General features: G+C 42.8%; 1 protein-coding gene and 3 non-coding genes across 4 annotated transcripts in view; all 4 read right to left on the bottom strand.

The window, feature by feature from the left end:
- FRMD4B (FERM domain containing 4B) overlaps positions 1 to 18266 on the bottom strand; it is a 332830-nt gene that overhangs the window by 251255 nt on the left and 63309 nt on the right. The window lies entirely within an intron of this gene.
- TRNAR-CCG (transfer RNA arginine (anticodon CCG)) lies at positions 9090 to 9162 on the bottom strand. Its single transcript has one exon. It is a non-coding gene; the product is annotated as a tRNA-Arg (tRNA).
- Positions 14534 to 14606, bottom strand: TRNAR-CCG (transfer RNA arginine (anticodon CCG)). The gene has a single exon. It is a non-coding gene; the product is annotated as a tRNA-Arg (tRNA).
- TRNAR-CCG (transfer RNA arginine (anticodon CCG)) lies at positions 17608 to 17680 on the bottom strand. Its single transcript has one exon. It is a non-coding gene; the product is annotated as a tRNA-Arg (tRNA).

The following is an 18266-nucleotide window of genomic DNA, read 5'->3' as shown; positions in this document are numbered from 1 at the left end:
TCGGCTCTCCAAAGCTCTGTACTAACGATCAGATTATCGTACGATCGATCCGAAATTGCATTTGTCGTACGATTTTATGATCGTTTGTATGGGGCTTAAAGAGGAAGTAAACCCTGGTGGGTTTTACTTCCTCTTTTTCTCGCTGCTGCAGGAACCTTTCTCTAAGTCGGAGCGACTTGCGTTGCTCCGATTAGAATGGTTCCATTGTGCAGAACGGCACGCTACTTGTCAGGCGGCTAAGTCGCCTGACAACTCGTCCCAGTGTGAACCGGCACTAAGCATTTGTTTCCTTTTTTGGACATTATTTACATTGTTTTGAGTTCACACTCAGATTTTGTTTTGATTTTCATATATATATATATATATATATATATATATATATATATATATATATATATATATATATATATATATACATATATATACACACTGTTTTATATTGTTTTCAGTTCACTCTGAAATCAGTTTTTAGCGCTGCACTTATTTTCCACAGGTGCACCTATACCGCCCTGAACGCAGACAGTGTGCATTCGGGGCCGTTCACCCATACAGATCAAATTAGGAGCAGCGACTGTGTCCGTACATCCTCTGCATCCCAACTGACATGAATGGGACTGCCTGCACAGGGACGCACAGAACGCCTGCCCATCCCCATGGGGGGGGTAAACAAGGCCCTCAAACAGGTGAATGCTGTAGTACACCCAGGTGAATGAGGCCTTAGAGTGGTGTGGTTAAATGGAGCCTGAGCCTGCTCACAATGCACAGCACATGTCTGGCACTGTCATTGTACCCACAAGACACACATAAACCTTACATCTTCTGCGGCTCTTAGCTAGCTTAGCTGCTAATTCTTCATCCCTCACATGGGTGTCTTACAGACATTTTCCCTGCCGGAGCTCAAAGTAACGAAGAAAATCATGAAGAAAGGCGCTGCAATGCCACTCTGCGATAGGCCCACACAGGCTCCTCCCTCTGAGTCTCCGCTACTGGATAAAAAGCAGGCCTGTAGGAGGAATCCCCATCCTGTAATGTTTGGCCTTTTAGTGGTTGTGGAAAACAACAATCAGCACTTATGTTGCTAGGAGACACTGGTGTGACGAACTCCACTGCCAGCAGACCCGCCCTTCCACCATGTAACCCCTCAACTGCACACCGCTGCCATCTCCTAGCAACTAGGGGGCGGAGCTGTTTAATGTGTATTGTATATGTATGGTCTATGAACATACAACTCTGCTCCCTAGGAGATGGCACAGGACAAACCCCCAGAGTGTTTTATTGCCATTTTTGTTAGGCCCCCTTCACACTGAGGCAGTTTTCAGGCGTTTTAGCACTAGAAATAGCCTCTAAATAGCACCTGAAAACCACCTCCCATTCATTTCCGTGTGTCTTTTGACACTGGGGCGGTGCGCTTTGTAGGACGTTATGAAAAGTCCTGCAAGCAGCATCTTTGCTGCATCTTTTGCAGCATCGCTGTATTTAGAGCTCCCAAAACGCCCTGCCCATTGAAATGAAAGGGCAGCTCCTTCAAAGAACCTGAAAAGCATTTCAGGAGCGCCGCAACATGGGCGCTTTTAACCCCTTCTTCGGGATTAAAAGTGTCCTGCTAGCGGCCAAAAAGCGCCGCTTAAAGAGCGGTAAAAGAGCGGCACTTTAGCGCTAACGTTGCCTTAGTGTGAAAGGGGTCTTCGGGATGCGCCGATACCGATTTTTTTTACCAGTTGAAGACCAGGCATTTTCTGGCAATTTTTGTTTACATGTGAAAAAATGTACATCATTTGTTTTGCTTTAGTTAGTTAGAACCCCCCAAACATTATACATATATTTTTAAAGCAGAGGCCCTAGAGAATAAATTGGTGGGTTTTGCAATCTTTTATGTCACACAGTATTTGTGCAACAGTTTTTCAAACGTAGTTTTGGGGGGAAAAATGTTAAAAATAAATTTTTTTCATTTTAATGCAAAAAACATAAAACGTAACCCAGTTTTTAATATAAAAGATGATGTCATGCTGTGTAAATAGATACCAAACATGTCATGCTTAAACATTTCGCATGCCCACACAACAGCGACAAACAATATAAATTTTACTACTGCTGCCTTTAAGACTCCAGTAATCAGGAAGTGATGTCATAACATCGCTTCCGAGTTACTACAGCGGAGACCCGTTCAAAGCCGATTCCGGCTTTTTTTGGGTATTCGGGCGGACGTGCTGGCTGGTCGCTCGGGTCTCCCGGTGAGAGGGAGAGCCCGGGAAAGCAGCGGAAGGTGGTGGGAGTGGGGGACATCCCCTCCCACTGCTTGTGTTAACAATTGATCGGCTGCTTAGCCACATCGGTTGTTATCATAAGAAAGCCGATCGTCGTCTCTACACAACGGTATGGGAGTGATGCCTGCAGCTCCGGTACAACCACTTGAAGTCAAATGACGTACAGGTATGTGATTTGGCGGCAAGTGGTTAAGTCAGAGTACGAGTACAGACAGGGCTGGTGCAAGGATTTTTGACACCCTAGGCGAAACCTAATTTTGCCCCCCCCTTGACCCATCAAATGCAGCCTCACCAGCGCCCATCAAATGCAGCCTCACCAGCGCCCATCAATGCAGCCTCACCAGCACCCATCAAATGCAGCCTCACCAGCGCCCATCAAATGCAGCCTCACCAGCGCCCATCAAATGCAGCCTCACCAGCGCCCATCAAATGCAGCCTCACCAGCGCCCATCAAATGCAGCCTCACCAGTGCCTATGAAATGCAGCCTCACCAGTGCCCATCAATGCAGCCTACCAGTGCCCATCAATGCAGCCTACCAGTGCCCATCAATGCAGCCCACCAGTGCCCATCAATGCAGCCCACCAGTGCCCATCAATGCAGCCCACCAGTGCCCATCAATGCAGCCTACCAGTGCCCATCAGTGCAGCCCACCAGTGCCCATCAATGCAGCCTACCACTGCCCATCAATAAATGTTTGCTTGCTTCCATTCATTCGGGAGTCGGGACACAGTCCTCCGCCGCCACTGTGCCTCTGACAGTATGTGCGAATGGAGTGGCGGCTGCCTGCTGATGCTGAGACTTAGTTGCTTGCTGCAGAGAGAAGAGAGTAGGAACACCAGTGGCCGGGCACCCTAGGCAGCAGGGCGCCCTAGGCGGCTGCCTAGTTTGCCTGGTGGTAGCACCAGCCCTCAGGTGTGAATTTTTAAAGTGAATGACATTGGAAATCATACCTGAACTGGACTGAAAATCGTACCTGACTCTTTTAAAATTGCTCTGCGGCTGGCCTGTGCATATGTGAACGGGCTCCATAGAAAGACAGTTTGGTTCACATATCAAGAGAATCAGATGCAGTTGAAAACGCACAAGAAGGTATCAGATTTAGTGTGAAAACATTTGTACAAGTACTCGTGCAAATGCTTAGTACCGGCACCAATACCGGTTTTGGTATCGGTGCAATGCTAATTTTTGTCCTATATAGTCGGGGCCATTGTAGCCCCCACTAAGTTAACTTTTTTCATTTTGGATAGAGTAAGGGAGGGTTTTTTTCCCATCTGTGTCCCATTGGGGAAACTTCCCTTCACTTCCTGTCCCATAGCCAAAACAGGAAGTGAGAGGAAATCCCTGCAAAGTGGGGAAATCCCTGGTTGTCACCCTTGAAAGGTTTCACCTCTATTCCTGTTATGATGAAAACCCCAAATGTGGGGTTTTCTTTAACTTTCAGTAATAATGGTAAACAGGACAAATAGAGAGGGGGAATCGCCCTACCAGGGGCACAGACAGCAGTGTTAACCTGAGAGGGGTTCTAATCCTTTGGCCCTCGATACAAAACTATAAAAAATGTTTGGCATTTAATTATACTTTAATTTTGCCATGTATACTCGGGGCCCCAGTCTGAGAACAAAAGAGGGGGAATCCCTGTAACCGCACGTCCATGTAGTCCCTAGAATCAGTGTAAGAGTGGCAACTTCAGCCTGGACTTCAGCGCCCCAACGCGTTTTTGCTCCGCCCCTCAGGGCTTAGTCATGGGGAGACTGTCCCCAAGATAGAGATGATGGGAATACAAAATTGTCATCAGAACAGGACAATTGACCAGGCAGTATTCACTGTCAGATGGGGTTGGAGAGAGTCCTAGTTGGAGGATTCCCCTTTTAATGTCAAACTGCACTCTCTCAATCAACATTGATTATTTTTAATACTTATGCTGCTAGCTTTAGTAAATAGATAGGAAAGTATCTAATATTTTGCTTTTTCTTCAGTTACTTCCTGGTTTCTAGCCTAGGCCAAAATGATCTCATACATCCCAGGAGTCTTCATGGGCATTTTGAATCTTTCTTCTGGAAGAGGGGAGGAGGGGCTTTCTCAGCTAAGCACACCCTCCTGCCTGCTTGCCTGAGCTAAGGGCAGATGGATCCCAGGAAGTAAATGCTACATGAATCATCTGCCCTTACTCAAGATGGCCACAGCAAGAAATGCTAGGGGGTCGTTTTTCAAAGTGATTTCTCAGCAAAATAAAGCATATAGACATGGATGGATGGGCGAGTTTGCTTTGAATATTAAAAAAATAATTAAACAATGTTTTTGGTGCTCAGATGCAGACAGTATAGTTTCACTTTAAGGATTCCCCGCTGAAGACAGTATGATGGAGGAGAGGCGAGAGGAGGAGATTGTCGGGGGACACTCAACACTCTGGATTTGCACTCTCAAAGTTCATACACAGTTGGTCCTCACCACCCTCCACACAAAGCAGTCTTGGCCAGAGGATATCTCTTCCTTCATAGCAGATACACTGTGTCAGTACTATTTCCATAACAGTATGGTTAAACTGAAGCAAATGAGTCTCTAGGGAAGAGTGACATTGTACATGGCTTCAAGATACTAATCTTTTCATTTAAAATGCAAATGATTTTTCAGAAATAAATTCAATGTTAATTAAAAAGTCACTCGGTGACTATCATTTATCTGCAGTGTTTAGGACTTTAATCCATTAGGGAAGTCTCTGGAATTTAGTGGTAAGTGGTATATTAGTGATTGCCGGGATATCAGATTATACACTTATTATTTACTACCTGTATTTACTGACAGGTTATGCCGCAGTTTACAGAATGCAGACAGCCAATCACATCGCTGCCTGACTCCAATGGAACTAACAATCTAATGTACCCCAAGCCATCACATACATACACAAAGGTCAGTCTGGTCAGATTTCAAATTATTGCCAAAAGTATTTTTTGATATTGGTAGGGTAGGGTTAAATTGCCCGTCAGATTTTTTTTTATTTTGCTGTATGTGTCCCATTGGTGAGATCTCCCTTGATTTCTTCATAAGCTTCCTGTATTCAGGAGACTGGAGAAGTTTCTGGATAGTAGATGTAAAGTTATGCAAATGTTGGCATGGATATGGATGCAGCCCTGGAATATCTCAGAAAGGCAGGCTCTGAAGGCGGGTTGGGTAACTGCATTTATTCTTGGAGCCCAGAGTATCACTGGAGGATATCACTAGGAAGATTGGCATCCATCTGTCCTTGTGCCTTGGGAGTACAGATGTTGCTGGATCTTGGGGACCTTGTGCTCTAGCTACCGCTCTGGTGCTTAGTAAAGTCAGCTGTGGGTCTAGTTAAAGGGGACACTGGCTGGTGGTCCCGAAGAGCTCTGTCTAGATATTGTCCACTAAAGACAGAGGGACTTTGTTCTGTTGTGTCTACTACTACTTAAGAAGGAAAGGAAGATTAAGTCCTCGGTGTACATAGTTCTTACTTTGGAGTAGCCCACCACCACCTTCATCCCTATCCAAGTTCTTCAAAAATAAAAACAACATCCCCTAGACTGATCATTGACCTGGGCAAAATTCTAGCGGAGGAGGACTAGTGATTTCCAGCTTTCACCAGGATCCCACAGGCATGGTACATACATAATGCAATACTTGGCATTCATTAAGGAATTACAATTCTCTGAATGGCGCCCATGCCGAACAAAAGACCTCCTAAGTGGGACTTAGAAGAGAGTGGTGCCTTCCACAGTGATTTCCAGCTTCCCACAAGTATGGCACATGCATACATATATTGATCCAAGCTGGAATAATGTAATTATATAAAAATTGTCATACTTAAAATTCAGCGTTAATCCATCTCCAGCATATATTTAGTATTCTTTCCCATCCTTGCTGCACCATTCCATACCAGGAACCAAATGAAATACCCAGTACTTTCAGGTATTGGGGATCATGTGACAGCACTGGGACAATCAGTGCTGTCATCGGGGAGTCCATAGCTGTGTTTGAGCTATGCTCTGGCCACTGGCGGCTTGTTAGCTTACATGGGGCTTGTTCCCGGAGGCTAAAAGCAACAGCGATTAGTGTGTGCTGCTGGAGAGGGCCGTAATAAAGTGAACCTGTTGTATTTTTTTGCATGGGCAAAGCACACACACTTTAAATCGACTATATCAATCGCCTAAAAATATCCAAATAAAAGTTCCCTGAAATGGAAAAAGCATCATCTATTCACACCACTCCGTGTCTTCTCCCTTCTCTCTGTTCCAGTTTTGAGGCCTCCATCAGGCTCTTCAGCATTTGACACTTATGGAAGTGTCAGATGCCTGTGTCCCCTACCATACACTGTGGTCCCATCCTCCAATCCCTACAACACACAGCAGTGACCTTGGGTTGGAGAGTTGAACCAAGTCGCAGGTTCAATTTAAACTTGCCTTGGCTATCATTCCTGATAATGATGGTCGGTATTGTAAATGAAGATTGAGATCGCTTAGTGAATCGACCATTTCTAAAGCCCAATTTCATGAAATATGGCCGTTATTGTCTGAATAATGTAGAATTTATTACACCTGCTGCTCTGCTGATGTTGTAGTATTTCCAAAACCCTTATTCTGCTGATACAGCCATTTTTAGATCACTTTAACATCTGCTGACTGCCAAATTTCAAACAGGATGTCACAGCCCTACAACCAGGGAAACTGTAAAAATTGTGGAATTCATTTAGGAAACATTAAATGAAAAAAAAATGTATATTTGTTAGATCAGCACTTTTTCAAATGTCTAAATGTTTTATAGCTCGCAGAAGATGGATCTCTCACCCATAGTTTTCCATTTTAACACCTAATCTACCTGGACCATTTGCACCTCACTTTTGCAGTTAAATGAGCCGTGTAATGGAAACTGATGTGTGCTTGCTCACTTACAGCCATTCAAGCAGACCATCTTCCCAACGACTTGCAATTTGTTGGCTGACCATCAGGGCCCATTCACAGCTCCATTCTACAGCATTCCCCGTGTTAATGCATGCACATTAATGTGCATTTCATTAAGGCAGCCTTTTCATTATGAATGGACTGCCAATGCACTATAAAGGATAAAAAAAAAAAATGACCCTTTTTTAACAATTCAGAGCACCACGCTGCATCATGGTACATGGGTTGTGGTGTGCTGAAGACCATTGTGCTTTAAAAAAAACATACATGTGGACAACACACTAACAATGGAATGCTATATTTATCAGCACATGGATTGTTCAGGTTAATTAAAAAAACGATGGGCCCCATGGTTTGAGACCCCGGGGCTGTCCCCGACAGATTTAATTATGGATAGGCTATTGCAATGATACACAAAGTCGCTATCTTCTGTATTTGCCTTCTAATGGATCACTTAAGTACTGATGTTGGTTTTGTGTGTGTACGGCTGGTGCCCAATGTGACATGGTCATAGTTGATTTGTACAGTTTGTTGGTTATATCTTTCATTATTACCATTTATACCATCTTGTGAGGAGAGGCAGCATGGTCATAACAACACAGCCAAAGTGTGATGGGTATGCACACCGACCTGTGCTTGTGCAGCTCAATGTGCATTCAATAGTACACTACAAGAAGATACAAAAGTGTGTGTTATTGCAGAAGAGTGTGCAAAAAATACTTACAATTTTGGGTTTTCACTTCAGGTCCAAAAGCAACGCTTCCTCGAACCGCAGTGTAGCGAAGCACACACCCTATTTGCTTCACATCATCTGTGTACTATTCACTCAATTGGAGGAGGGAGGAGCAGGGGAGCGACTTTATGAACACAGGCAAAAGAAGTAGGAGGCTATGTAATGCCAGCAGGAGCAGGCATACAAAGATGCCTCCATAGTAACCCTGTAAAGCAGGGGTCTCAAACTAGTGGCCCTCCAGCTGTTTCAAAACTACAAGTCCCATGAGGCATTGCAAGGCTGACAGTTACAAGCATGACTCCCACAGGTAGTTTTGCAACAGTTTGAGCCCCCTGCTGTAAAGGGAAGGAGACACCTGAAAACCCAAGCCATGTAGAGAGCGAATTTGAATAAGGGAAGTAAAGCAACCAAAGAGCTTCATTGTGGGCTGCCAAGCCATGGCTCAGCCACCTGTTATTACCGCCCCCTGGTTGCCAGTGTGAAAGAGCCCTTGGGCGAGTCTGCACCAGTCAAGGCTGAAGAGCTCAGGTCTGCACAATTGTTGTGTCCATTATGAAGGGGTTTCTGCTTCCCTTGTTGGATTTTTTACTTTATTGTATTTTATTATGGAGAATATAATATGTGGGTCATCCAATGAGACTCATCCCTGTTTCATTGGATGTCATGCTGTCTTCTCAAAGTTTTTTTTTTCTTCTCTAGTTTGCATCAGAATTAGTGGAGATGTCTTCATATTATCTGCAGTGTCCTAGAACCTAGAGTCATGACACATCCGGTAACCCAATATGGCTGTCTTTGGTCAGATTGTGAACAGTAACAACTCCGTAATTCCTCTTTGATGTACTCTGGCCAAACCTGCTCAGCTGAAGAATCAGTGGGTCAAAAATACATTTTTTTCAGATTGTTTGGAATTGTCAGTGCAGGTTAGTTGTGGTCATGTGCACTGTAACAGTGAGTCTTTGCTTCTACAAGGGTCCCTCTGCGTCCATTGCCAAACACGGTAGTAGCAGTGACTGCTACAGTGATTCTCCACTTTTACAAGGGTCCCATAGGTATGGCATATGCATACGTACATTGGTCCAAGCTGGAGCAATGTAACTATGCAATATGATCCATACCTGGAATGCGGATTCAGGAAATAAGGATGCCATTATATGGCAAAACAAAAACATAAGCACCGACCCAGATGGGACTTGAACCCACAATCTTCAGCTCCGGAGGCTGACGCCTTATCCATTAGGCCACTAGGCCACTCCTTTAAAGGCCATTTCATTGAATGTCAATCTGTCTTCTCATAGTCTTTCAGGGCCCCTGCATCCAAGCCTGTCACATTGGATGTCATGCTGTTTTCTCTGAGTCTTTCTTTTGTTCTCTGGTTCATTTGCATCAGAATTGGTGGAGATGTCTTCACATCATCTGCAGTGTTCTAGAGCCTACAGTCACATCAGTACACCAATATGGCTGTCTTTGGTCAGATTGGGAACAGTAACAACTCCATTAAATCTTTTGATGTACTGTGGCCAAACCTGCTCAGTTGAAGAATAAATAGGTCAAAACTAAATTTTCTTCTGTTTGGAATCAGCAGTGCAGGTTAGTTGTGGTCATGTGCAATACTCTATAGTCCATAGTGCATCTTAGGAGCAAGCAAGAGAGGTTCTACATTTCTAAATACAGTGGGACCATGGAGAATGAATGTAGCCACCCTCCAACAGGAAGTCAGATCAAAGCAAAAAAAAATCGAATTTGGAGGAGACTTGAGAGCAATAGAAGGTATTTTTTTTAAAGTTAAGAACACAAACTTAAATAGAATTTTCTTTTTCGTATACAGTGTGTAACAGGGTAGCCGCTCAGCACTGGACCTAGAAGACAGCACCAATCACCATAGTAGCAGTGACTCTTCACTTATACAAGGGTCCCACAAGTATGGCATATGCATTACGTGCATTGGTCCAAGCTGAAGTGACTATGCAATATAATCCATACCTGGAATTCAGGATAGAAGGATGCCATTATGGCAACTTAGAAACATAAACACCAATCCAGATGGGACTTGAACCCACATGCCCTATCCATTAGGCCACTGGTCCCATCAGCATGATCCATATCATTGGATGCCAAGCTATCTTCCCAGAGTCTTTCTTTTGTTCTCTGGTTCATTTGCATCAGAATTAGAGGAGGTGTTTTCACATCATCTGCAGTGTTCTAGAGCCTACACTCATGAGACATCAGTAAATCAATATAGCTGTCTTTGGTTAGATTGAGAACAGAAACAACTCCATAAATCCTCCACAAAGTACCCTGGCCAAACCTGCTTAGTTAAAGAATCAATAGGTCAAAACAAAATGTTCTCCTGTTTGGAATCAGCAGTGCACGTTAGTTGTGGTGATGTGTACTACTCTATGCACACTACAAATCCCACAGTCCATAGTGCATCTCAGGAGCGAGCAAGAGAGGGTCTACATACAGTGGGCCCATGGAGAATGAATGTAGCCACCCTCTAACAGGAAGTCAAATCACAGCAAAAAAAAAGAATTTGGAGGAGGCTGAGCGCAATAGAAGGTTTTTTTTTTTTTAAAGCTTAAGCGGAGTTTCACCCGGTTCTGTGTTTAATAAAAGTCAGAAGCTACAAAGAGTGTAACTGCTGACTTTTAATAAACACACAGTCACCTGTCCCAAGGTCCAGTGATGCGGACTTCCAAAGCCTCGCTTCTCTCCCCCGCCTGTCTGCGGCTCCGGCATTACTCCTGTGGGCACCCGGCTATGACAGCTTGCGGCTTAACATCCGGGTACGCACTGCTCATGCGTGAGTCGTGCTGCACGTCCTGAATGGCCCTGCAATCTTCTGGGACCTGTGACGTGTCCCTGAAGATTCCAGGGAGGGAGAGGCCGCCTGGGGGGAGAGGAGGGGTCGCCTAGGCGGCCCAAGCGGAAGTGGAAGCTGGATACCTGTCAAAACTAGGTACCCACTCCCCCCAAAAAATGCTGCTACTCTGCTTTAAGAACACATACTTTTTTTTCACTCACAGTATGCAACAGGGTGGCACTGGACCTTGAAGACAGCAGCAGTGAATCTCCATGGGTCCCACGGGTATGGGATAAGCATTATGCTATATAATCCATCCCTGCAATTCAGGACAGAAGGATGTCATTACAGCAACAGAGAGCCATAAACACTGACCTAGATGGGACTTGAACCCACAATCTTCAGCTCCAGAGGCTGAAGTCTTATCCATTAGGCCACTGGACCACTTCTTTAAAAGCCATTTCATTGAATGTCAATCTGTCTCATAGTCTTTCTTTTGTTTTCTGGTTCATTTGCACCAGAATTTGTGGTGATGTCTTCACATCATCTGCAGTAGTCTAGAGCCTACAGTCATGACACATCAGTAGCCCAATAATGCTGTCTTTGGTCAGATTGAGGACAGTAACAACTCAGTAAACCCTCTATGATGTACTCAAACCTTCTCAGTTTAAGGATCAGTACTGAATTTCTGAGAAGATTGCTGTCTTTCCCAAAGAAAAGTCAACACCTGAGTGTGCTTATCCTATAATTACTCCAAATATGTTCTTTCTGTAAATGCACTGTACCATCTCTTTCACTATTTCAGCCCAAAGTGCTATTTTGGTAATGTGTGAAGACCATGTCTGATCTAATTTCTTTCAACTGTCAACTCTGTAAACCTCCCTACATGGATGACACCCACTACTCCCTTTTATAATTTTCCATAAGGCCCCATTCACACCTGAATTGAGCAACTTTCAAGCAATTTAAAAGTGTTTTTGCATGTTTTTTTCATATCGACAGCCATTTTGAAATGAATTTTCCAATGTTTTGTATGTTTCTGCAAGCTTGTTTCAGGGAGCGGAGGAGAACAGTTGCTCACATGGAGGAAGTAAAGCAACCATAGAAAGACACACAGCAGTGATAGCAAGTTCTGAAGTCTGCAGTGCTATAGGCATTTTAATTGTGAGGGTTTTTTTCATAATAGAAGTTACAGCTTTTTTTAAAACAAATGATTAGGTTGTTGTATAATGTGACATGAAGAATTCATTGATGAAGCCTTGTAAACTTACTAAAAGCTCCACTTTAACTTGAGCTGGCCACACATGCGCATACCTCCCAACTTTTTGAGATGGGAATGAGGGACACCTATCAGCAAAAGTATGCAGGCATAGGACACACCCCTTGACACGCCCCCTTAAAGGAAAATTGTACAAAAAAACAAGATTGGTTAAACCCACAAGTGCTTTGTTTACCACTACTATTCCTTTATATTGGCTTTTGGAATTTACAAATGCAGCAATGTAGAAATTAGGCGAAGAAAGGTTTAGCGCTGGAAAACACTATTTGATACATAAAAAGTGAATTTTATTTACAACTATATAGATCAGACCAAAATGAGGGACAAATGAGGAGGAATGAGGGACAGAGGGACATTGCTTCAAATCAGGGACAGTCCCTCGAAATCAGGGACGGTTGGGAGGTATGCATGCGTAGATGCCATCATCTGATTTTCTATACTGCAATTGTATCTTTCAAACTGTGTACCAGTGTTCATGGGCAAAGAAAGTAACTGATTATAATAATTATATCTACTGTTGCGCTTTGTACACAACCAGTTCAAACTTTGTTTCTAAGCACAGTTTTTGTATGATACCTGTTACTATGTATTCTTCTGGTATCTGCAATTACTGAAGGATTCGGGAACATACAACGTCTAGATTTTTGCTTTACTTGGCAGCAAACACAGGTCTACGGCTCCACCCTGGCAAAAGTGACGGTGTAAATGTCAGTTACTCCAAGCTGGGAAATTAAATCACATATTGCTACCATTCCAGAAACTGCTAGAGTGCAGTAAAAACAGGCAGGCTTTATACAGGATGGGTGGGTCATATGTATGGAGCTGTGTATGAGCAAGCATGTATATAGGCAGATAGTGCTGTGCTGTACATGAATGGATTATTTGTAATCTAATACTATGGAAAGGCCGGAGCTGTTTTAATGACTCAAAAGTCACCCACATCCTTAAATCATTTTCTTGGATCATTTATTGTTGAAGTGGCGTACTAGTCATCTGTGATGGGTCAATCTTCCCGGGACATTTTTTGAACTGCACTATTGTAAATCTTTAACCCCTTCTTGTCCAGCCCTGCATACCTTTAGGTTCATCATTTTGCCCAGGGGGCAGAATGGGTTTCCTGATTACTTGACCACCGTGATTAACTGTTACAGAGAAAACATATTTTGCCTGCACACCACGGATCTTCAAGATGACGTCCAAACATTTGTTAACCACTTCAGCCCCGGAAGGATTTACCCCCTTCCTGACCAGAGCGCTTTCTGCGATTCGCCACTGCGTCGCTTTAACTGACAATTGCGCGGTCATGCGACGTTGCACCCAAACAAAATTGACGTCTTTTTTTCCCCACAAATAGAGCTTTCTTTTGGTGGTATTTGATCACCTCTGCAGTTTTTATTTTTTGCGCTATAAACAAAAAAAGAGCAACAATTTTGAAAAAAACGCAATATTTTTTACTTTTTGCTATAATAAATACCCCCCAAAAATATATAAAAAAAACAATTTTGTTTTCCTCAGTTTAGGTGTTATATGTATTCTTCTACATATTTTTGGTAAAAAAAAGTCGCAATAAGCGTATATTCATTGATTTGCGCAAAAGTTATAGAGTCTACAAAATAGGGGATAGTTTTATGGCATTTTTATTATTAATTTTTTTATTAGTAAAGGCGGCGATCTGCAATTTTTTTTATCGTGACTGCGACATTATGGCGGACAATTTTGACACTATTTTGGGACCATTGTCATTTATACAGCGATCAGTGCTATAAAAATGCACTGATTACTGTGTAAATGACACTGGCAGGGAAGGGGTTGAACATTAGGGGGCCATCAAGGGGTTAAGTGTGTCCTAGGGAGTGATTCTATCTGTTCGGGGGGGATGGGCTACTACTCACATGACAGCAATCACTGCTCCCAATGACAGGTAGCAGTGATCTCTGTCATATCACTAAGCAGAACGAGGAAATGCCTTGTTTACAAAGGCATCTCCCCGTTCTTCCGCTCCATGACACCATCGCGGGCACCGGGCGGACATTGAGAGCACGCAGCGGGCGCGCGCCCACAATGCCGCATCTTAAAAGGGGCGTACCTGTATGCCCTTTTGCCCACCCGTGCCATTCTGCCGATGTATATCAGCGTGTGCCAGTTGGGATGGGGTTAAGGTGATTACATCACAGCAGTAAAGTGCAATATTTAGGGGTCACGCAGGACCCCTTCCTCAAGTATGTGATCACCTAAATCAGTGGTTCTCAACCTCAGTCTTCAAGTACCCCCAACAGGCCATGTTTGCTGGTTTTCATTTTAAAAGCTTTGTTGAAGCCTTTTAAAGTTCCATTCATCTACAGTTTGTAAATGCTGAACATGGATTCTAATAGGAGAGCTGATTGGCACTTTAAGCAAGCGCTGAAGCCTGCTAGCAGCTTGTTTAAAGTGGCAATCAGCATTCTCATTATAACGGCTTTCCTCTTTCCTTTTTTTATGTTATATTATGGAGAATGTAACATGTGGGGCCATAACATCCAAACTTAACAACAAATGCACAACGACCCAGATGGGACTTGAACCCACAATCTTCAGCCCCGGAGGCTGACGCCTTATCCATTAGGCCACTGGGCCCTACTGGTTCCTTTTTTTTATCATAGGTGTATTTTAAATGATAGAGACAAAATATCAACCAGAAAATCAAACTTAATTCTATAGAAAATGTATGGAGGGAGCTGAAACTTCGAGTTGCCAAGCAACAGCCAAGAAAGCTTAAGGATTTAGAGAAGATCTGTAAAGAAGAATGGACCAAAATACCTCCTGAGATGTGTGCAAACCTGGTAACCAACTACAAGAAACGTCTTACCTCTGTGCTTGCCAACAAGGGTTTCTCCACCAAGTACTAATGCTGGCCATACACTATACGAAAAATCGGCCGAAAAATCGTTCGTATGGACACTTCGTTCGTTTTTCGGCAAGTTAGTGGGTACAAATCGATAATCGTTTGTGACGTTTTTGTGGAAAAAAAACGAACGGCATGTTTGGAAAATTTCTGCCGAACGTACGATAAATTGCAAGGTTAATGTGTTTCCCGTCCGAACTGCCTGCACTAGGTATATGTAAAAAAACGAACACAAAATTATTTATTCATGTCCACTGAACAGATTATCGGACATTATATGATGGCACGATCGTTTGCGGTCACGGTCGAACGTTCGTTTTTCGAAAATGGGTTCGGCCGATTTTCTGTATAGTGTATGGCCAGCTTTAGTCATGTTTTGCTTGGGGATCAAATATTTATTTTACTCACTGAACTGCAACTTAATTTATAGCATTTGTTTTGTGTGGTTTTTTTCTGGATTTTTGGTTGATATTCTGTCCCTATCATTTAAATTACACCTATGATAAAAATTATAGACCCTTCATTTCTTTGTAAGTGGGCAAACATACAAAATCTGCCGAGGATCAAATAATTATTTTCCCCACTGTATGCACATGAAAAAGAACTGAAAGAAATTGATGAAAAATCACCTTTATAAATATACCATGATAAACTAGTGATATTGGGGTAAATTTATTGGTGCCAGAACCAAAGCTTCAACCAAGTCGCAAACATTGAGAATGTAATTGCAGCATCTACAATAACCGTAAAAAAAAGATGATTACTTCTATAACCCTGAAGAAAACTGTATATCATTCTGCAGAACTGTGGTGCAGAGGTTCCACCTCATCTTTATTGTTTTTAAGGGAAGCTGTCATTTTTTTATATGAAGTGTAAAAATCAATACAGCAAAATGGGAATGAATTAAACAAATAAATAGCTCTATATAATATTTTGTTATTTTTTTTCTCCTTGCACTATTTATTTTTATACAGTGCCTTGAAAAAGTATTTATCCTCCTTGACATTTTCCACATTTTGTCATGTTACAGCCAAAAAACGTAAATGTATTTTATTGGGATTTTATGTGATAGACCAACACAAAGTGGTACATAATTGTGAAGTAGAAGGAAAATGATAAATGTTTTTCAAATATTTTTTACAAATAAATATGTGAAAAGTGTGGCATGTATTTGTATTCAGCCCCCCTGAGTCAATACTTTGTAGAATCACCATTCACTGCAATTACAGCTGCAAGTCTTTTTGGGGATGTCTCTACCAGCTTTGCACATCTAGAGAGTGACATTTTTGCCTATTCTTCTTTACAAAATAGCTCAATCTCTGTCAGATTGGATGGAGAGTGTCTGTGAACAACATTTTTAAGTCTTACCACAGATTCTCAATTGGATTTAGGTCTGGACTTTGACTGGGCCAGTTTCCCTGTCCCTGCTGAAGAAAAGCATCCAAACAACATGATGCTGCCACCACCATGTTTCACGGTGGGGATGGTGTGTTCAGGGTGATGTGCAGTGTTAATTTTCTGCCACACATAGTGTTTTGCTTTTAGACCAAAAAGTTCAATTTTGGTCTCATCTGACCAGAGCACCTTCTTCCACATGTTTGCTGTGTCCCCCCCACATGGCTTTTCACAAACTGCAAACGGGACTTCTTATGGCTTTCTTTCAACAATGGCTTCCTTCTTGTCACTCTTACTAATGTTAGCAGCAAAAGGATTAAAAATAGTGAATTTTGATTGAGAGAGTGAAGTTCCACTTTAAGCTGGCAATAGATGGATCGAAATTTGGGCGGTTCAGCAGAGATCAGATAAACTTTGGTCCATCTATGGCTGTTCCTGCTCAACAGAAGACGATCCAATGAATGACTTTTGTCAAACAGGATTGTTGGAAATTTTTCATTCAGTCACTGGCTGTAGCACTGATTTGTGGATTCTGACAGTGGAGGAGATCTTGCTGTTAGAATATAATGGCACAGTTGGGGGGATTCCTCCATCCACCTTGTTTGTGTGGATGGACAAATCATCAATCCTCAAGGCTGATCGAACCAACACCAATAGGAGTTGAATTCCTGTAGGAATTTCAACCCATTGGCCATCTGAAGGATAGGTATGTTGTATCTTTTTTTTCCGGGTGTAGGTATACCATTGTATAAGAACAGAGAAATATAAAGACCAACCCAGATGGGACTTGAAACCACAATCTCCAGCTAATGAAGCCTTATCCATTAGGCCACTCAGCTCTCCTTGGTGGTTATGATAGCTGGAGAGCTGATCAGTGTGAAATTTTCTCCAGATGCTGGCAAGGTGCAGTAAAGCCAAAGTTCAACCACCTGTTTTTACTGCCATATGGACTGCTAAGGCTAAAGAGGGTTTTTTCTTTCCTTGTTGGATTGTAAAATGTGGAGCTATTCCATCCAAAATGGATTAGAAGAAAGATCTTGGTGCTAGAAGAGAACCCATTATGTATACCAACAAGCGCAGCAACTCAGATGGGACTTGAACCCATAATCATCTGACTGACTCCTAATCTGTTAAGCCACTGAGGCACTTTGTTTGGTAGCCATCAGTCAGAGCTTTACTTTCGCTCTCTGCATTTTCATCTGAAATCATGCAGCCTAGCACATTCGCACAAACCCTTCAGGTTTCACTGGGGAGTGCATTTAAAGAACGCACTCCCCAGTCAATTAGCCAAGGATGATCTTGTAGTTGATTGCATTATGTATACCAACATAAACTGAACGACCCAGATGGGACTTGAACCCACAATCTTCAGCTCCGGAGGCTGACGTCTTATCCATTAGGCCACTGGGTCCTCCTGCTAATGTCATTGTTGTTGTCTTCCAAGCCGGCTCTTCTGAGTCTTTCTTTTGTTCTCCGCTTTATTTGCATTAGAATTTGAGCAGATGTCTTCACATCATCTACAGAAGAGAAAGATCTATATTCTGCTGTCCTGCCTCCCGTTCATCAAACTTCGCTCTTTTGCAGACAACAGACTCCTTACATCCAATCACTTCTGAAAATGTTGGATGAGTGGCCCTTGCTGGGCTCTGTGATGCCTCCTGCCTCTACATCTTTACTGGACACAGTAATCCATTTAGACCACCATCAATAGCTGTGGGGCTCCACCATCAATGGGCATGTTGTTGGATGCCACACTGCCTTATCTGAGTCTTTCTTTTGTTCTCTGGTTAATTTGCATCTAAATAAGTACAGTTAACTTCACAGTAGCTGTAGACTGTTCCTCGGTCCTTCCCGTTTTTTTTTGTATTAGTTAGTTCAATCCTAGATAGATGCTCCCTGTTTCTTCCATGTTCCCTCATTCATTGTTATGTTCTTCGCAGACAGGATTTAGAAAAGTCATTGTCTTCTTACACTTCAAAAGACTCAAAAACCTAACA

This window comes from Aquarana catesbeiana, linkage group LG07 (assembly GCF_042186555.1).
Source record: "Aquarana catesbeiana isolate 2022-GZ linkage group LG07, ASM4218655v1, whole genome shotgun sequence".
NCBI lineage: Eukaryota > Metazoa > Chordata > Amphibia > Anura > Ranidae > Aquarana > Aquarana catesbeiana.
This window is presented reverse-complemented; position numbering and strand designations above follow the sequence as displayed.